Here is a 19,519-nt window from a genome sequence, read left to right on the forward strand (position 1 = left end):
AACCATGAAAACTTCTTACCTCTTTAATAGCCTTTACCTTCTCTTCATCAACCTCAATTCCTTTAGCACTTACAACGTAACTAAGAAAAACAATCTGATTTGTACAAAAGGAACACTTCTTCAAATTAGCATATAACTTTTCCTTCCTTAAAACAATCAATACACTTTGCAAATGTTCAATGTGTTCATCTAAGCCTTTGCTATAGATCAAATAATCATAAAAATAAACAACTACGAATGTACCAATAAAAGCACACAAAACATGGTTCATTAACCTCATAAAAGTGCTAGGTACATTAGATAACCCAAATGGCATCACTAACCACTCATATAAACCATATTTTGTTTTAAAGACAGTTTTCCACTCATCTCCCTCTCTAATCATAATTTGATGATATCCACTTTTAAGATCAATTTTACTAAACACACAAGAACTGTAACGCCACAAATGCCCATATATATTAAATTATGGAAATTGGGCTTTTATTGAGAATTATGGGTGGCCTATAACCCTTATTAAGAGGTTATTTATGAGATAATTTTGGAAAAGGGTTATTTGTCCTTATTAAATAGGGTTTCTTAAGATCCCCTATAAATGCATACTTTTTCCCCTTCCATAACCCTAAGTTCACAACGTTTATTCTTCTTCTCTGCTGCTCTTTACGCTCCTACCCAAATCTTAGGATTCAAACCTTTGTTTAGGAGAGAATCAAAGTGACAAGTAAGTTATTCTCCATGTTCTCAACAGATTTCTAATCACTCTATCTAGCTAGGGCTTATATTGGCACAATTCTAGATGGTTGTAGATCATAATGCAAGATTTAGAATGTATTTAGGCGTTGTTTAGGGTTTTGATTTATTATGAGTTTAGTTAATCAATCCTTGACGTATTAAGCACAGGATAATTCTGGACAGCATGAGTATCTCGAATTTAAACCTATATTTTCTGAATGAATTTTCTTATAAAATTTTAATTTCTGGAAACTAGACATGTAGGGCTTCTTGATTAAATTTTATTTCATTCAATTTTAACGTATTTTGGAAATAGAAACCACTGCACTGGAAAACTGCGATTCCAGTATTGTCATCAGATTCACAACACTATTTGTACCACCAAATGAACTTGGAAAATTCTGAAAGTTTATATGTATGTTAATATATGTGTCTAGGATTCCCAATTTTAATTTTATAATTTTCTGATTAGTATTTTATTTTATACAAATCACGGAAACCGTTCTGTTTAGTTTAGATTATGTGAAAACAGTTTCGAATTTGCTGAGAAGTAAATAGTTTTTAAAATGTTTTTGATATCGGATCCTCTTGTAAATTTTACATGGGGTACTCATGGATGTCCAGAATAGTTTCATAGGATATTATATCATTCTGAGTCTTAAATTAAGAGTTAAAATTCTGAGAATCAGACCTGTACGGGTATGAATTAGAAAATCAGATTCTTAGAATAAGTTATTGATTGTCATATCTTGTATTTGTTTAAGGTATTGAAGGTGATTGAGGCTCTTAGAAGCTTAGAGGTGTGTTTATTCATTCATTTTTTGAGGTAAGTAACTTCATTCCTAATGTACTGGATATGTATAAGTATTTTGATATTATTATTATAAGTATAAATGTTTTGATACTACTTAAAGGATTAATTGATTTTGATAACAAAATTAGTTTTATGTAAATGTTTTCAAACCTAAATTCTTTTTAACAAAGTATTTTATAAATGCTTTTTAATATGTAAATGATTTTATGACATGACAACCTTTTATGATGTTATCTTTAAAATGTTATGCAAGCCTAAATTATTGATATGAACTTTTATGAAACTGATACGAATGTTTTGTGCCTATGTTTGATTTCAATTATTGATGATTGTATGAGATTTTTAATGTTTTGGCTCATTGTCCATAGTTATTCTGATTCTGATTCTGATTTCTGATCGTAATATACGATATATCTGTCTGGACCAGTACTGGGTTTCTGTTTGAGTGTGCACACGATATTCTGATTCTGTTTCTGGCCGGGTCACCGGGACTATAGGTGACACTATGTGACAAGAGCTAACCTTTTATTTTATGTATACGTATTATATGATTTGCTTCGTAAGTAAATATGCTTTTGAATATTCTGAATTATTAAGAATTTATGTTATGTTATCGTGATATATCGTTTTATGAAATTTATGGATTATGATATATGTTTTAACAAAAGAAGGCTTGCAATATTTTTTTTGTATCGATAGGCCTAGTATGTTAGAAATGGCTTTACTTACCGAATTGACGGCTCACCCCTCATCATTACTTTTTGTAGATTAAGTTTCTTTGAGAGGGGCGCTTAGCTTTGGAGTTAGTAATTTTCTGTTTCCGTTGCTATTCGAATAAGAGGAGGAATAAACTCGTGTTTCTATTTAGTTATTTCTATTATGAACATGTAATTTGGAGTTTGAGACTTTTGTTATTATTTTTATGTCCTCGGGAGAGATTATTTAGTATTAGACGTTTTGAATTTGTGGATTTATTTGAATAAGAATTGGAGGTATTTCAGTTTGAAACTTATGAATAAAGATTATGATTTGTGAGTAACCTCTTTCTTCACGTGCTCCGCATGTGTTAGATTTAGGGTGTTACAATTATGGTATCAGAGCAACTAGGTTGGGATTCTGTAGACTTTCTTTTACAATTTCATTAGATTGTCTAATAAAATCGATTACATTTGTTTTGTAGACATGAAGAAGGACAATATGGGTATGAAAAGTGTTAAGAATAAGAGATGGACAGAAATTGACAGGATCGAACAATTTATCTTAGGAGGAGTTCTTGTCAAAGATCTTAGTTATACTACTTTTTGCTCTTGTTTACAATAACAAATTTTCTTAGTTATACTACTTATTCAGTACTCTGCGCGCTTGCACGACCTTTAGCTATGAATTATTTACCCTTTTATTTATTTATTTATTCTCCATGTTATAGTCAAAAGATGTCACGTAGGGGAGGTGCTAGGCATGCCTCTAGCTCGAGAGATGTTTTAGGTATCGCTGACGACGCTGACCCAACCTTGCACGAGATGGCTAACGAAGGAAATCCTATTATGCGCGCAATGCTTAGATTGATGGAACAACAAAGTAAGTTAATTCAAGATATGGCTAGAGGCAGAGTTGGGGCACAAGAGAATGTGCCAGTTGAAAGGCAAGGTGGCGCAAGAGATCATGGGGCTATGGTGAACTTAGAACGATTTAAGAAATTGGGACCACTTACCTTTCAGGGGACTGCTGATCCCATGGTTGCAGAGGCATGGCTAAAACAGATGGAGAAGATATTTGTGGCTATGGGTTGTAATGATGATCAAAGGGTAATATTAGCCTTATTTGTCCTTCAGGGTGAGGCAGACCACTGGTGGGATGCCAAATCTCGTCTTTTAAGGGCTGGCTTGCAAGATGCACCCATTACTTGGGAGTTATTTCTGGAGGCTTTTCATGAAAAGTATTTTCCTAAACGAGTTCAACATCAGATGGAGGCTGATTTCCTAAGGTTGACTCAAGGAACAAAGTCTGTTGTGGAGTATGAGGAACAATTTACTGCACTCTCTCGTTTTGCTCCTACCTTGGTTGCTAATGAGGGTAGTAAGTGTAGAAAGTTCCTGGAAGGGTTACGTTTTAACATTAAAGGGCGATTGACCATCCTTAAGATTAACAATTATGCCGATTTGGTGGATCGAGCAATTCTTGCGGAGAAGGATGTTCTTGAAGCTCAAGTTACAAGAGATCAGAGAAATAAGAAGAATCGACAAGGTGGACCGCAAAATGGAAGTTCTTATAGGCAGGGCCCTCACTCCCAGAAGTATAATGGTGGAGGTAACAATTGGGATAACAAGGGTGTTCCTGATGACACTGCTCGGAGAACTACCCATTTGTTGACATTGTGAAAGGAGGCACCCTGGTGAATGCCATTGGAAAACTGGAGCTTGTTTTGCTAAGGAAATTATTTTTCGCCTACCTGGCGAGGAAGAATTTCATTTTCAAGGGAATCATAAGAGTCATAAAGCTTTGATTTCTATGGTTAAGGCAATGAAAATGCTAAAGAAGAGGTGTGAAGGATTTTTAGCGTATATAGTTGCTGATCATCCCGATGGGGCGTGCCTTGAAGACATACCTATTGTAAGGGAGTTTATTGATGTATTTCCTGAAGATCTTCCTGGACTACCCCCAGATCAAGAGGTTGAGTTTACTATAGAATTAGTCCCCGGTATTACACCTACATCCAGGGCGCCATATCGGATGGCACCCATTGAGTTAAAAGAACTAAAGGTCCAGCTACAAGAGTTGCTAGATAAGGGTTTCATCCGTCCTAGTGTGTCGCCTTGGGGTGCTCTCATTTTGTTCGTAAAGAAGAAAGATGGTTCAATGAGGTTGTGTATTGATTACCGGCAGTTAAATATGGTTACTGTCAAGAATAAATACCCTCTTCCTCGAATTGATGACCTCTTTGATCAATTATGAGGTGCAGCGGTATTCTCTAAAATTGATTTAGATCTGGCTACCATCAATTGAAAATAAGAAGTGAGGATGTATCGAAGACAGCTTTTCGAACTCGTTATGGACACTATGAGTTCTTAGTTAGTTATGCCTTTTGGAATAACTAATGCTCCTGCAGCGTTCATGGATTTGATGAATAGGATCTTCCAACCTTATCTTGACCAGTTTGTCATCGTCTTTATTGATGACATATTGATTTACTCTAAGAATAAGGAGGAGCATGAGACGCACCTGAGGGTTGTATTAGAAACATTGCGGGAGAAGAAGTTGTATGGAAAATTTAAGAAATGTGAGTTTTGGCTTGATCGTGTGATGTTTTTGGGACATATAGTGACGAAGGATGGTATTTCAGCAGATCCAGCCAAAGAGGAGGTAATTGTGAATTGGGAAAGGCCTTCTAGTGTGACTGAAGTAAGGAGTTTCTTAGGATTGGCAGGTTATTATAGGTGCTTTGTCAAAGGATTTTCTAGCATAGCAGCACCATTGACTAATTTGACTAAGAAGAATGTGAAGTTCAATTGGGATGAGGCATGTAAAAAGAGCTTCCAAGAGCTTAAGAGTCATTTGGTGACTGCTCCCATTTCAACTCTTCCTTCTGAAGGTAGAGGTTTTATAATTTACAGTAATGCTTCTAGAAAAGGTTTGGGTTGCGTTTTAATGCAACATGGTAAGGTTATAGCATATGCTTCTAGGCAGCTAAAGAATCATGAACAAAACTATCCAACTCACGATTTGGAATTGGCTGCTATAGTGTTTGCTCTAAAAATCTGGAGACACTATTTGTATGAGGAGACTTGTGAGATCTTCACCGATCATAAGAGTTTGAAGTACTTGTTTACTCAAAAGGAATTGAATTTGAGGCAGAGAAGATGGTTGAAGTTGGTAAAGGATTTTGATTGTTCTATTAATTACCGTCCAGGTAAGGCAAACGTGGTAGCAGATGCCTTGAGTAGGAAATCATCTGGTTGCATGGCTCATCTTATCACCATGTAATCACCTTTGGTAAAGGACTTGAGGAGATGTGGGATTGAGGTAGTTACTCATGGGCAAGCAGACGTGTTAGCACATTTAATAGTCCAACCCACTTTAATTGATAAAGTTAAGGTAGCTCAAAAGAACGACATAGAACTCAATAAAATCCATGAAGATGTGAGCAAAGGACATAAGCCCAGATTTAGACTTGATAATGGAGATGCATTATGGTTGGGGCAAAGACTATGCGTGCCAGCAGAGGAAGAGTTGAAGGCAGAGATCTTAAGAGAAGCGCATGAATCATCTTACAGTATGCATCCTGGTAGTACTAAGATGTATCGTGATCTAAAGCAAAGTTTTTGGTGGAGGAATATGAAGAGAGATATTGCTGCTTTTGTGTCTCGGTGTTTAGTCTGCCAACAAGTAAAGATTGAACATCAAAGACCAGCAGGAACTTTACAAACGCTTCATATTCCTCAGTGGAAATGGGAACACATAACAATGGATTTCGTTTCTGGATTACCTCGTTCTAGGAGGGGATGTGATTGCATTTGGGTAATTGTTGATCGATTGACGAAATCAGCTCATTTCTTGGCAAGGAAGAGTACAGACAATGTAGGGCAACTAGCTAAGTTGTTCATTAAGGAGATAGTGAGGCTTCATGGAGTTCCAGTGTCAATAGTGTCTGATAGAGATCCATTGTTCACTTCAAGATTTTGGGCTAACTGTTCAGTGTTAGAAAATGCATATTTATAAAGGAGAAAACCGTCATTTTACATTTCAAGTCTTACTAACACCTTTACTTTTATGAATTTAACCTTCTTTTGATTTAATTCCGTTTGTTTTATTTTAATTAAGTATTTTATGTATTTTAGGGGCATCATAGTCATTTCATAATAAACGAGAGATCAGATGGCAAAACAGACATCACTTTTGAACTCATGACGGTCAAAAACCTTAGGAGGAGCATAAAAGGAAAAATAGCATTGTTCACATGTACGTTACTATTCACGTGTACGGTACTGTATACGTTACTGTTCACGACACTGTTCACATAGACGGATGATGACGTGGCATTGACCGATGATGTGGCATTAACTAATGAGGTGTCACGATCCTGTTGGGCTAAAATTCTTATGTACTGTTGATGGTGATGTGGCAGCATATCAGTGGACGAAAAATCTCGCGTACGGTACATGCATCACACAGGATTATTTTCAACCAAACTGCGTTATTGTTCATCCGGGTCAAACCGTGTTACTATTCATCCGGGTCAAACCGTGATACTGTTCATCCGCGTGGTCAAACCGCGTACTGCTGACTGATGACGTGGCGCAATCCTGAGCGTCCAAACTGTTTTTAATCCGATGGCCATGATTTACTCCATGTATCTATAAAAAGGAGGTCTCTCCCCCCTAATTTGATATCTCTGAATCCATTTTTGGGATCCATTTTCTGTAATTCCTTCTCCATCTTGTATTTTCTACTTATTTTAATAAATTTCCATTTTGCCCCTAGTTCAATTATGAGTGGCTAATTTTCTTTCAAGCTTGGGTTGAAGGTGAAGTCTCAACATGTGTCATGGGCTTAATTTGATAAATTTATTTTCTCTTCCCCTCTCGTTTTTGTGGATGTTTTTACTTCTCGTCGATAAATAATAATATTCTTGTCTAGTACCGCCTTGGTTTCACCGGCCCTCGAGTACAAGGTTATTATTATTTGGCACGATAAGCCCTTAGCACCATATTGATTAGAGCGTGGTTCATGAGGTGTGGATTCCCCCCTCATGATTTAATTGGCATTAATACGGATTATTTAGCCCATGATGCATGTTGATACGGATCCAAATACCCAAGTACGTCATTTCAATAGATTTCGCTTCAATTTATTCTCGCCATTGCAATTCCAATTTTAGAATTTATTATCGCCATCTCAATTCCAATTTTAGGATAATTTAAATCACTTCCACCGCAATTTCAACCACCCATTTACAAAATTAATTCTACATATAATTAAAATCCACCTCCTCGTGGGATCGACACTCGTTACCATTGATCTATACTACAATAGATTCGTGCGCTTGCGAGTACATTAAAATTTACACAACAAGTTTTTGGCGCCGTTGCCGGGGAGGTAAGTAATTTTAATTCATAGAATTAATTTGTGTGAATAATTTCTTTTAAATTGTTGTCTTGTATTTTTTAAAAAAAAAAGAAAAAGAAAAAAAAAAGTGAATCTGCATTTAGAGGTTAGTATTTCTTTTCTTTCTCTATTCTTTACAATTATGCAATTTAATTTTTAAGTTATTTTTCTTTGTAATTTTTGTTTATCTTAATTTAATTTTCTTTATTAAGTTTTAATTTAATTTTTAGTTAATTTCACGTATTTGTTTTTGTGTATTTTTATAAAAAGGTTGTAATAGCGCAATAAGGTTAGTATCATAATTTCTCCCGCTTCTTTATTTTTATTTGTTTTGTTCCCATCTTTATTTTTTTTTATTTGTTTTGCATGCATGGTCGTAGGTCATTATTACCTAATCTTGAACCTATAGACCTTGAACTAGAAAAAACACTTCACACGCACAAGAACGTTAAAAATAAAATGGATTTACAAGCACCACAGGAGAGGCCATTTAAGGACTATTTTAGTCCCTTAGCTAATTTGAGCACATCATGCATAAGATACCCAAATTTAGCTACTAGGAGTTTTGAATTACAACCCAGTGTGCTAAATTGTCTCCCAACATTTTATGGCCTAGAAAATGAGGACCCATATAATCATCTGAATGATTTTTATGCAATTTGTCAAACTTTTAAATATGAAAATTTTTCAGACGATGATATTAAACTCAGATTATTCCCATTTTCTTTAAAGGATAGAGCTCGTTCATGGTTAAATACTTTACTTGCTAATAGCATTTCATCATGGGAACAAATGGTAACTAAATTTTTGAATAAATATTTCCCAGTGCATAAAACCAACGTTATTCGCAGGGAAATCTCAGAGCTTACCCAAAGAGAGGACGAGCAGTTTTTTGAAATATGGGAGCGATTCAATGGGCTACTCTTGAAGTGTCCACATCATGGGTACGAGAAATGGCACTAATGCCAATACTTTTTGGAGGGATTATTGCCAAATGTGCAAGAATGGCTAATGGCAACAAGTGGAGGAGAGCTAATGTCAAAAAGTGCATCAGAAATTTAGGAATTCTTCCAGCGACAAGCGGATAATTCCCAATAATGGAGTCGATCACTCAGGAATACTAAAAGAATTAAAGGAGTGAATGAGGTTCACATTGGCGAGTCAACTTCGGGAATCAAAGAAGTCAAGGAGATGGTTGAAGGTCTTGCTCGACAAATAGCATCGTTATCGACTGCTAAATCAACAGAACCACATGACCATGACTCATACTCCGATCAAGCCAATGCCATAGGTGTAAAGAGAAAACCATCGAATTATAGCCCATACCCCAACACATATAACCCTGGATGGAGAGACCACCCCAATTTTTCATGGTCTCAAGGATTCCAACAGAATGGACCAGCAGCTCCAGCTCCACCAATGCAACAAATTCCACAAAATCCTCAAGCCTCTCAGCCACCATTTAGACCATACAATCAGAACCAAAACTTCTCTCAACCCAGACCATGGGAGGATGCATTCCAGAATTTCAAGAATGTTACTCACTCCACAATTGAGCAACAAAACCACACCATTGATGGACTACGAAATGAGTTGGGAGCAGGCTTCAATTCACAAGCCCAATCAGTTTCAAGCCTCGAAAAGATGGTGGGACAACTTGCTTCTTCAGTTCAGACCTTGGCAATGACTGTTGACAAAGGTAAATTTCCAAGTCAACCAGTGCCTAATCCTAAAGGAGTGCATGAAGCAAGTACCAGTTCACCACAGCAACATGGAGAAGTCAAAGCAGTTATGACCTTGTGAAAAGGAAAAGAAGTCGACAACAAAGTGGAGATGCCGGTGACAAAAGAAAATCAAATTGTACCTGTGAGTGTTGAGGACTCATCACCGGAGGAGAAAGAAGAAACCAACCCACGAGAATATATTCCCAAAGCTCCATTTCCTCAGAGGTTAGCTAAAGGAAAAAAGGGAAAATCCACAGGTGAGATTCTCGAAATCTTCAAACAGGTAAGTGTTAACATCCCTTTGCTTGATGCTATTAAACAAGTTCCATCTTATGCCAAGTTTCTTAAAGACCTTTGTACTAAAAAGAGAAATATGCATGTTCAAAAGAAGGCAGTTTTAACAGAAAACGTTAGTTCTATACTCCAACATAAAATTCCTTTAAAATGCAAAGACCCAGGCTCCCCCACTATCTCATGTAGTATAGGGAACCACACAATTGAGAATGCTTTGTTGGATTAAGTAGCTAGTGTAAATCTGTTGCCTTATTCAGTATTCGTGAAACTTGGAATGAGAGAATTACACCCAACTCCAGTGGTGTTACAGCTTACAGATCGGTCCACGAAAATACCTCGTGGTATTGTGGAGGACGTGCTTATCCAGGTAGACAAGTTTTATTTTCCTGTTGATTTCATTGTAATTGACACTCAACCAATACAGGATTCAAGGAAGCACATCCCCATTATTCTAGGCCGACCTTTCTTGGCAACTGCAAATGCTCACATTAAATGCAGGACTGGAAATATGCAGTTGTCCTTCGGCAACATGACTATGGAGCTGAACATCTTCAATATTGCCAAACAACCTCACAATGCAGATGATGGAATTGTTGATGTGGATTTAATTGAAACAATAGTTGATAACACTTTTTTTTCAAACCTTAGTGATGATCCTTTACAAACATGTTTAACTCACTTTGGTTTTGATTTTGATATTGACAGATCGGTCGATGAGGTCAATGCCCTACTTGACTCAGCATCATCCATGGACACTAATAAATTGAAGTCAAGAGTTGAACAACTAGCACCATCAGAGAAGAGACTCATCCCATCATCAGAATCACGACCGAAACTCGAGCTCAAACCATTACCCAACACTCTGGAAAATGCATTTTTGGGAGAAGAAAGTACTCTGCCGGTAATCATCTCATCATCCCTAAATGACGAACAAAAAGGTAAGTTGTGGATATTTTAAAAGAGCACAAAGGAGCATTAGTATGGACCATAGCAGACATTAAAGGTATAAACCCAGTAGACTGCATGCATTACATTCACCTTGATGAAAATGCTAAAACTACTAGGGAGATGCAACGTCGGTTAAATCCTAACATGAAATAAGTTGTTAGAACTAAAGTCCTTAAGCTATTAGATGCATGTATCATTTACCTAATTTCTGATAGTTCATGGGTCATTCCTGTGCAAGTTGTCCCCAAAAAGTCAGGAGTCACAATAGTTACGAATGCTGATAATGAATTGATACCCACTAGAGTAACTACAGGATGGCGTGTATGCATTGATTATAGAAAGTTGAATTCTGTCACACGTAAATATCATTTTCCTTTACCATTTATTGATCAAATGCTTGATAGATTAGCAGGCCATGAATTTTATTGCTTTCTAGATGGCTACTCAGGATATAATCAGATTCTCATAGCACCAAAAGATCAGGAGAAAACTACTTTCACTTGCCCTTTTGGCACATTTGCATATAGGAGAATGCCATTTGGATTATGTAATGCACCTGCTACATTTCAACGATGCATGTTGAGCATTTTTTCTGATATGGTTGAACGATTCCTTGAAGTCTTTATAGATGACTTTTCTGTCTTTGGTGATTCATTTGATCAATGTTTACATTATTTAACACTAGTTCTGCAGAGATGTATCGAGAAGAACTTGGTCTTAAATTGGGAGAAATGCCATTTTATGGTAAAACAAGGTATTGTTCTCGGTCACATCATTTCGAGCAAAGGTATTGAGGTTCACAAAGCCAAGGTGGATCTCATTTCTAATCTTCCTCCACCTAAAACAGTCAGAGAAGCAAGATCTTTCCTTGGGCATGCTGGTTTCTATAGACGTTTCATTAAAGATTTTAGCAAAGTTTCTAGACCCTTATGCAATCTACTTGCTAAGGATGTACCTTTTATCTTTACTGATTCATATCTTATGGCGTTTGAAAAACTAAAGCAATTATTGACATCATCACCCATCATTCAGGCCCCAAATTGGAGCTTACCATTTGAGCTCATGTGTGATGCATCTGATTATACAGTAGGAGCAGTATTAGGACAAAGAGTTGATTGAATTCCCCACGTTATTTACTATGCTAGTATGACATTGAATGATGCACAGTTGAACTATTCAACTACTGAAAAAGAAATGCTAGCAGTAGTGTTTGCATTAGAGAAATTTCGATCTTATCTCATTGGTTGTAAAATAATCGTGTTCACAGATCATGCTGCTCTTAAATATCTTCTCAAAAAGAAAGATGCAAAAGCTAGACTAATTCGTTGGGTGTTACTTTTGCAGGAATTTGACTTGGAATTCAAGGATAAGAAAGAGACAGAAAATGTTGTGGCGGACCACCTCTCTCGTCTCCATTTTGACACAATTACAGAGCCATTAATATTGAATGAGTCATTTCCAGGTGAACAATTAATGAGTGTGGAAGTATTACCATGGTATGCTGATATAGTTAATTATCTTGTTACAGGTCAACTTCTAGAGCATTAGACCAAGCAAGACAAGGCTAAATTCTTTGCAGAGATAAAGAATTTCTTTTGGGATGACCCGTATTTGTTCAAGTATTGTGCTGATCAAATTGTTAGACGATGTGTCCCAGAAAATGAAATTCAGAATATTCTTTCATTCTGCCATGAACAAGCTTGTGGAGGCCATTTCAGTGCTAAGAAAACAGGAACTAAAGTTTTACAATGTGGTTTTTATTGGCCAACTATATTTTGAGATGCTTACACATTTTGTTCTTCATGTGACAGGTGTCAACGAATGGGGAGCAGTACACGAAGGAACATGATGCCACTAAATCTAATTATAGTGGTTGAGATTTTTTATGTATGGGGTATTGACTTCATGGGACCCTTTCCCCCTTCTTTTGGCCATCAATACATATTGGTTGCTGTTGACTATGTATCGAAATGGGTAGAAGCAATTCCATGTAGAACCAATGATCACAAGGTGGTGATAGGATTTTTGAAAAGCAACATTGTTTCACGCTTTGGATTCCCTCGAGCAATAATCAGTGATGGTGGTGCCCACTTTTGTAAAAAGCATTCAAAGCTCTTTTGACAAAGTATTCAATCACACACAAAGTCGCGACTCCATATCATCTGCAAACCAGTGGCCAAGTTGAGATATCCAATCGAGAAATAAAGCACATATTAGAAAAAACGGTGAGGCCAGACAGGAAAGATTGGTCATTAAGACTTGATGATGCATTATGGGCATACAGAACGGCTTTCAAGACCCCGATTGGGATGTCACCCTACAGGCTAGTGTATGGAAAAGCTTGCCACCTACCTGTGGAACTCGAGCATCGTGCGTATTGGGCCATCAAGAAATTCAACTTTGACATGCAGCAAGCCAGCTCAGAAAGAAGATTACAACTAGCAGAACTTGAAGAAATTCGCAATGATACATACGAAAATGCCAAGATTTACAAGCAACGAATGAAAGTCTTCCATGATAAGCAAATTATGAGAAAATCGTGCACTCTAGGTCAGAAAGTACTTTTATTTAATTCTCGCTTGCACCTATTCCCAGGTAAGTTACGCTCTCGTTAGTCTGGCCCATTTATTGTTCATACTGTTTTTCCACATAGGGCAATTGAAATTAAGGACCTAAAGAACGGTGTCACGTTTAAAGTTAATGGTCAAAGATTAAAGCCATATCTAGAATACCAACCACATGGAGAAGACATCGAAATAAATTTGAATTACCCACCAAATTTGAATTGATTTTTTTTCTTTTCGGTGATTTGATTTTTTCTTTCTTTCTTTCTTTATATTATTCTTTTGCTAATTGAAATTATTTTTGCATAAGTGTGTTTGTTTAACTATTAAGTTTTCTCTTATCATTTTTAAATTATGAGTACCTTGCTTAGACCGTTCCTCCTGAACATTCTTAAACCACTTCAACGTGTCAAAACTCATCTCAAAAGGCAGATTCAATTTTGTAAAACACATCGCATTTGGGCTCTACAACCACCAGAGTTAGTATCCTATGTTGAGGGTCTAGAAAGCCAACTCAGAGATATTGAGAGAAGTGTTTACGACATCCAGTTGGAGCTTGAGGTGAATTCAATAAGAGGACGATTTTAATTTTCTTTGTGTGTTTTAATTTGTTTTTCTGTTTGTGTGCTTTAGTTTGTTACCCCGGTGAAGTGACGGATAACGGTACTCCGTGACAATCAAGTCGGTTACTTCAGTTTCCCATAATAACTGATATTCTGAGGCGAAAGTATGGATAGAAACGAGATTCTAGTGAAGCTTCACAAGCGATTCCCTTCACTTCCTCAGAATGCCCTCCTTAAGATCTATAAAGCTCGGTCCGAACGCATGCGATTCCTCATGAGGAATAACATACCTGCTGATATTCGTTGGTTAATTGAGGCGAAAGTACGATCGGCAGGTGAGTTACCTTCAAAATTTATTGCATACATGACTGGTTGTGGTAAAGGAAATTATGCAAGAAAATGAAGAGCTCGAAGAATTTCGGTTGCTTGTCATAAGTGTGCCAGAATGAGTTGCAATAAAAACCCATGTTCTTTAGGAATGGTGTCTGATAACAGGAAAGATAAGATTCAATTCATTAGGGATGGCTTGAATAAGGAGTCATTGGATGATATCCTTTTGTCTCTTGAAACGCATCCCAATGGATATGTGCAAGGAGCAATTCTCCAGTTATGGCCATTATTTCAGAAAGAGCATGCACGATATAGTCTCGGGAATCTGACTATAAACGACCTTGTTTGCCAGTTTATAAGAAAACTGGATGGGAAGCCTATCCTCGACCCATAGAGGGCGTTCAAGCCGTTTCTGGACGTAAAACCAGAGGAAGATGTGAGCCACAGTCGCAACTACCTGTAAATATCCTTTCACTTTACTGTTATTTTATTACACTATTGTTTTATTGTGTGCATTATTGTCTTTAATAATTTTATTACTGTTTGCTATTTCCTTTTTACTGTTTCCTTTTTGACTCGCGATCCACGTGCTTTACGCGTTATTTGACACTGACATGTTACCTCATATACAACTGTGACCCACTGTCACCAAGACTCTTAAATGTGATTTTTTTTGTCAAGCACTCACAAATTATTTTTTGAGAAGTATCAAAATGGCAGCTACTCCAAATAGACAATTCAAGAACATTTGTGTGCTTTCTGAATTTACCTATGGCAAACATAAAGAGTTCGTTGAGGCAGCCATCGATCTTGGTCGAAGCATAGCAGCAAGAAAATTACATTTGGTGTATGGAGGAGGTAACCGAGGGTTATCAAAAATGGTCTCAGAAGCAGCTTTTATTAGAGGAAGTCAAGTGTTAGGCATCATCCCAAGAGTCCTAAAACCATTGGGTAGTTCGTCTGACTCATCAACTGGAGATGAGTTAGTCGTCTCAGGTATGCAAGAAAGAATAACTAAAATGCTTAATCATGCTGATGCTTTTATTTTCCTTCCAGGAGATCTTGCAACACTAGAGGCACTTATCACACTGCCATCTTGGGCCCATCTGCACATCCACCAAAAATCCATCGGTTTGTTAAATGTCAGTAACTTTTATAATGGCTTTATCGCATTTCTTAACCATGCAATAAAAAACTATTTCATTCCTTCTAATGTGAAAAAACTTTTTATTTGTCCTCACACTGCTAATGAGCTACTTGATCTGTTACAAGCTTATAAACCGGAGCCAGACCCCTGGACCTTTGTGTTGGAGCGCCCAAATAATGATGGTAACAGTAGCCGCAGTAAGAAGTACAAATTAGATTTAACTCTCCGCTTGTAAATATTTTTTTTTTTGTGTTGCACCACCCAGGTGATGTCTTCTAAACTCTATTTCTTTCCTTTCAAACATTGAGGACAATGTTTCGTTCTGATTGGGGAGAGGGAATAGTCGACAATTGTGGAATTTTAGTTAAGTTTTTACTAATTTTTTGTTATAGAAACTAACTGTTGCTAACTTTTTGTATTGAAGATGGCTGAATATGGAGGGTAGTGACTCTAGAAACGCATCTTCATCGTTTAAAAAAAATAAAAAAAAATTAATTAAAAAATTTTAAAAAAAATCTTTTTCTTTATTAAGTTTTGATGTTCATTTTTCTTCTTCTTTTTAATTTCTCCTCTATAAATATACATTTTCTAACTTTTGAGTCAAAGATAGCTGAATATGGAGTGTAGTTGCTCTAGAAACGCATCTTCTTTTAAAAAAAAATCATTTTTATTTTCTATCATTTTACGTGTAACTTTCTTAATTAGTTTTTATGCATCCATTTTCACATTTCTGCATGCATATTTTCCTTTCATGCTTAGAATAGGTTGGGGGTAGAATGTTGTTTGAAAAAAAAAAAAATTGTGTGATTTGTTTTAACATTGGATGACATGATTAATTTCAAATTTTAGTATTTGTATTATCTTTGGTCTTAAGTGATGTTACGTTATGTTTGCTATTCTACATGTTGAGGTCGGAGACAAATGTGAGTTGCTTGAAGGAATGAACATGTCATAATAAGTACCAAGTGAGTTTTTGAGCCTATTATTTTTCTTGCAGAATAACCCTTTTGCCCACTCTTTATACAGCTTAGCAGTTTATTATTTTACACACGATCTCTAAATTGCTTTTGAGTTAACCCTTAAAAGAAATTGTAAAATAAAAAAAAGAAAAAAATGTGTGTTGTTACATTGGGAGGCCCATCTAACTAGTAAATATGGATGATTATTTAGAGCCCTAACAGACGATGGAAAGGCCATCTTTGATCCGTTTGAGCCTTTCTAACCATCCCTTTTATTAAATATCCATAGTTAACCCTTTTGAGCCTTTAAAAAAAAAAAAAACCTTTCTTTGTCAACTTATCATCTTCACCCACTCTGATTTGGAGTATTACCCGATGTCTTATAAGTTCCATCACTTATTTATGTTTGAGAAAAATGTAAATAATTATTTTGTTCAGTGAAGTTATGCCAAAAAAAAAAAACAAAAGTTGTTGTTTCAAAAGAATAAAAATAAAAATAATAGGTGAAATCCACCTTGCAATTTCCAAAAAAAAAAATTCTCTGTATTTTTCTCAAACATACACTTTGTTTTCCTTATTTCCCTTCTTTGTTAGCCATGTCCCAGCCTACGTTACGTCCTAATAAAAGTCCTTCTTGATTTTAGGGAACTATAGTTTGAAGTAGAAGCTAGTTATATGGGCTAAAAAGATGTAGTGATGCATAATAAAAAAAAAAGATAAATAAAGTGGGTTGACTAGCATTTTTGTTTGACTTGAGATCGTATTATTTCTAAGCTGAGGGCATATTTATTTCATCTTGGTGAGAGCATGTGATATCACTTCTTTATTATTTTCTCTCTCAATTACCATTCATTGGAGTGACTATTTTTAGTGGGTTTAATTTATTTGTGAGAGTGTCACTACTTCCAGTGAGATTTTGGGGTTTGACATGTCATTCTTGAAAGTAGATATAACAAAGTCTACTAGGCTAATTCATGTGGATGGTTGATGTGAGTGTGATGTTGCTTTAGACTGGAGATAATGCTTATACTTTTATTTGATTGCTATCATTAATCTGATTGAATAAACACGAGTGTTTCTAAATTTAAAAAAAAATCATTTTGAATTTGAATTTGAATTTTATTTTCGCTTCATTTGCTAGGGACTAGCAATAAACTGGTTGGGGGGTGTGTTGAGTGTTATAAAATGCATATTTATAAAGGAGAAAACGGTCATTTTACATTTCAAGTCTTACTAACACCTTTACTTTTATGAATTTAACATTCTTTTGATTTAATTCCGTTTTTTTTTATTTTAATTAAGTATTTTATGTATTTTAGGGGCATCATAGTTATTTCACAATAAACGAGAGATCAGATGGCAAAACGGACATCACTTTTGAACTCAGGACGGTCAAGAACCTTAAGAGGAGCATAAAAGGAAAAATAGCACTGTTCACATATACGGTACTATTCACGTGTGCGGTACTGTATACGTTACTGTTCACGACACTGTTCACATAGACGGACGATAACGTGGCATTAACCGATGATGTGGCATTGACTGATGAGGTGTCACTAGCCTGTTGGGCTAAAATTCTTATGTACTGTTGATGGTGACGTGGCAGCATATCAGTGGACGAAAAATCTCGCGTACGGTACATGCATCACACAGGATTATTTTCAACCAAACTGCGTTACTGTTCATCCGGGTCAAACCGCGTTACTATTCATCCGGGTCAAACCGTATTACTGTTCATCCACGTGGTCAAACCGCGTACTGTTGACTGATGACGTGGCGCAATCTTGAGCGTCCAAACTGTTTTTTATCCGATGACCATGATTTACTGCATGTATCTATAAAAATGGGACCTCTCCCCCCTAATTTGATATCTCTGAATCCATTTTTGGGATCCATTTTCGGTAATTCCTTCTCCATCTTGTATTTTCTTCTTATTTTAATAAATTTCCATTTTGCCCCTAGTTCAATTATGAGTGGCTAATTTTCTTTCAAGCTTGGATTGAAAGTGAAGTCTCAACATGTGTCATGGGCTTAATTTGGTAAATTTATTTTCTCTCCCCCTCTAGTTTTTGTGGATGTTTTGACTTCTCGTCGACAAATAATAATAATCTTGTCTAGATACCGCCTTGGTTACACCGGCTCTCTAGTATAAGGTTATTATTATTTGGCACGATAAGCCCTTAGCACCATATTGATTAGAGCGTGGTTCATGAGGCGTGGATTCCCCGCTCATGATTTAATTGGCATTAATACGGATTATTTAGCCCATGATGCATGTTGATACGGATCCAGATACCCAAGTACGTCATTTTAATAGAATTCTCTTCAATTTATTCTCGCCATTTCAATTCCAACTTTAGAATTTATTCTCGCCATTTTAATTTAAGTTTTAGCATATTCCAAATCATTTCCACCACAAATCCAATCACCCATTTACAAAATTAATTTTACACAATTAAAATCCACCTCCTCGTGGGATCGACACTTGTTACCATTAGTCTATTCTACAATAGATTCGTGCGCTTGCGAGTACATTAAAATTTGCACAACAAGTTTTTGGCGCCGTTGCCGGGGACGTAAGTAATTTTAATTAATAGAATTAATTTTTGTGAATAATTTCTTTCATTTGTTTTCTTGTATATTTTTTTTGTTATAAAAAAAAGAAAAAAAAAAGAGTGAATCTACATTTAAAGGTTAGTATTTCTTTTCTTTTTCTCTTCTTTAAATTTCTGTAATTTAATTTTCAAGTTATTTTTTTTTCTTTGTAATTTTTGTTTATCTTACTAATTCTTTTTAGTTAATTTCTTTCACGTATTTGTTTTTGTGTATTTTTATAGTAAGGTTGTAATAGCGCAATAAGGTTAGTATCGTAATTTCTCCCTCTTTTTTATTTTTATTTGTTTTGTTCCCATCTTTATTTTTATTTTTTTTGTTTTGCATACATGGTCGTAGGTCATTATTATCTAATCTTGAACCTATAGACCTTGAATTAGAAAAAACACTTCGCACATACAGGCACATTAAAAATAAATTTGGAATGGATTTACAAGCACCACAGGAGAGGCCATTTAAGGATTATTTCAGTCCTTTAGCAAATTTGAGCACATCATGCATAAGATACCTAAATGTAGTTGTTAGGAGCTTTGAACTAAAACCCAGTGTGCTAAATTGTCTCCCCACATTCTATGGCTTAGAAAATGAGGACCCATATAATCATCTGAATGATTTTCATACTATTTGTCAAACTTTTAAATACGAGAAATTTTCAGACGATGATGTTAAACTCAGATTATTCCCATTTTCTTTAAAGGATAGAGCTCGTTCATGGCTTAATACATTGCC

At 36.0% G+C, this 19,519-nt stretch overlaps 1 pseudogene; it reads right to left on the bottom strand.

The window, feature by feature from the left end:
- LOC112096403 overlaps window positions 1-19,519 on the bottom strand; it is a 66,666-nt pseudogene that overhangs the window by 1,715 nt on the left and 45,432 nt on the right.

Source organism: Citrus clementina, unplaced genomic scaffold (genome assembly GCF_000493195.1).
Source record: "Citrus clementina cultivar Clemenules unplaced genomic scaffold, Citrus_clementina_v1.0 scaffold_8, whole genome shotgun sequence".
Taxonomy (NCBI): Eukaryota; Viridiplantae; Streptophyta; class Magnoliopsida; order Sapindales; family Rutaceae; genus Citrus; species Citrus x clementina.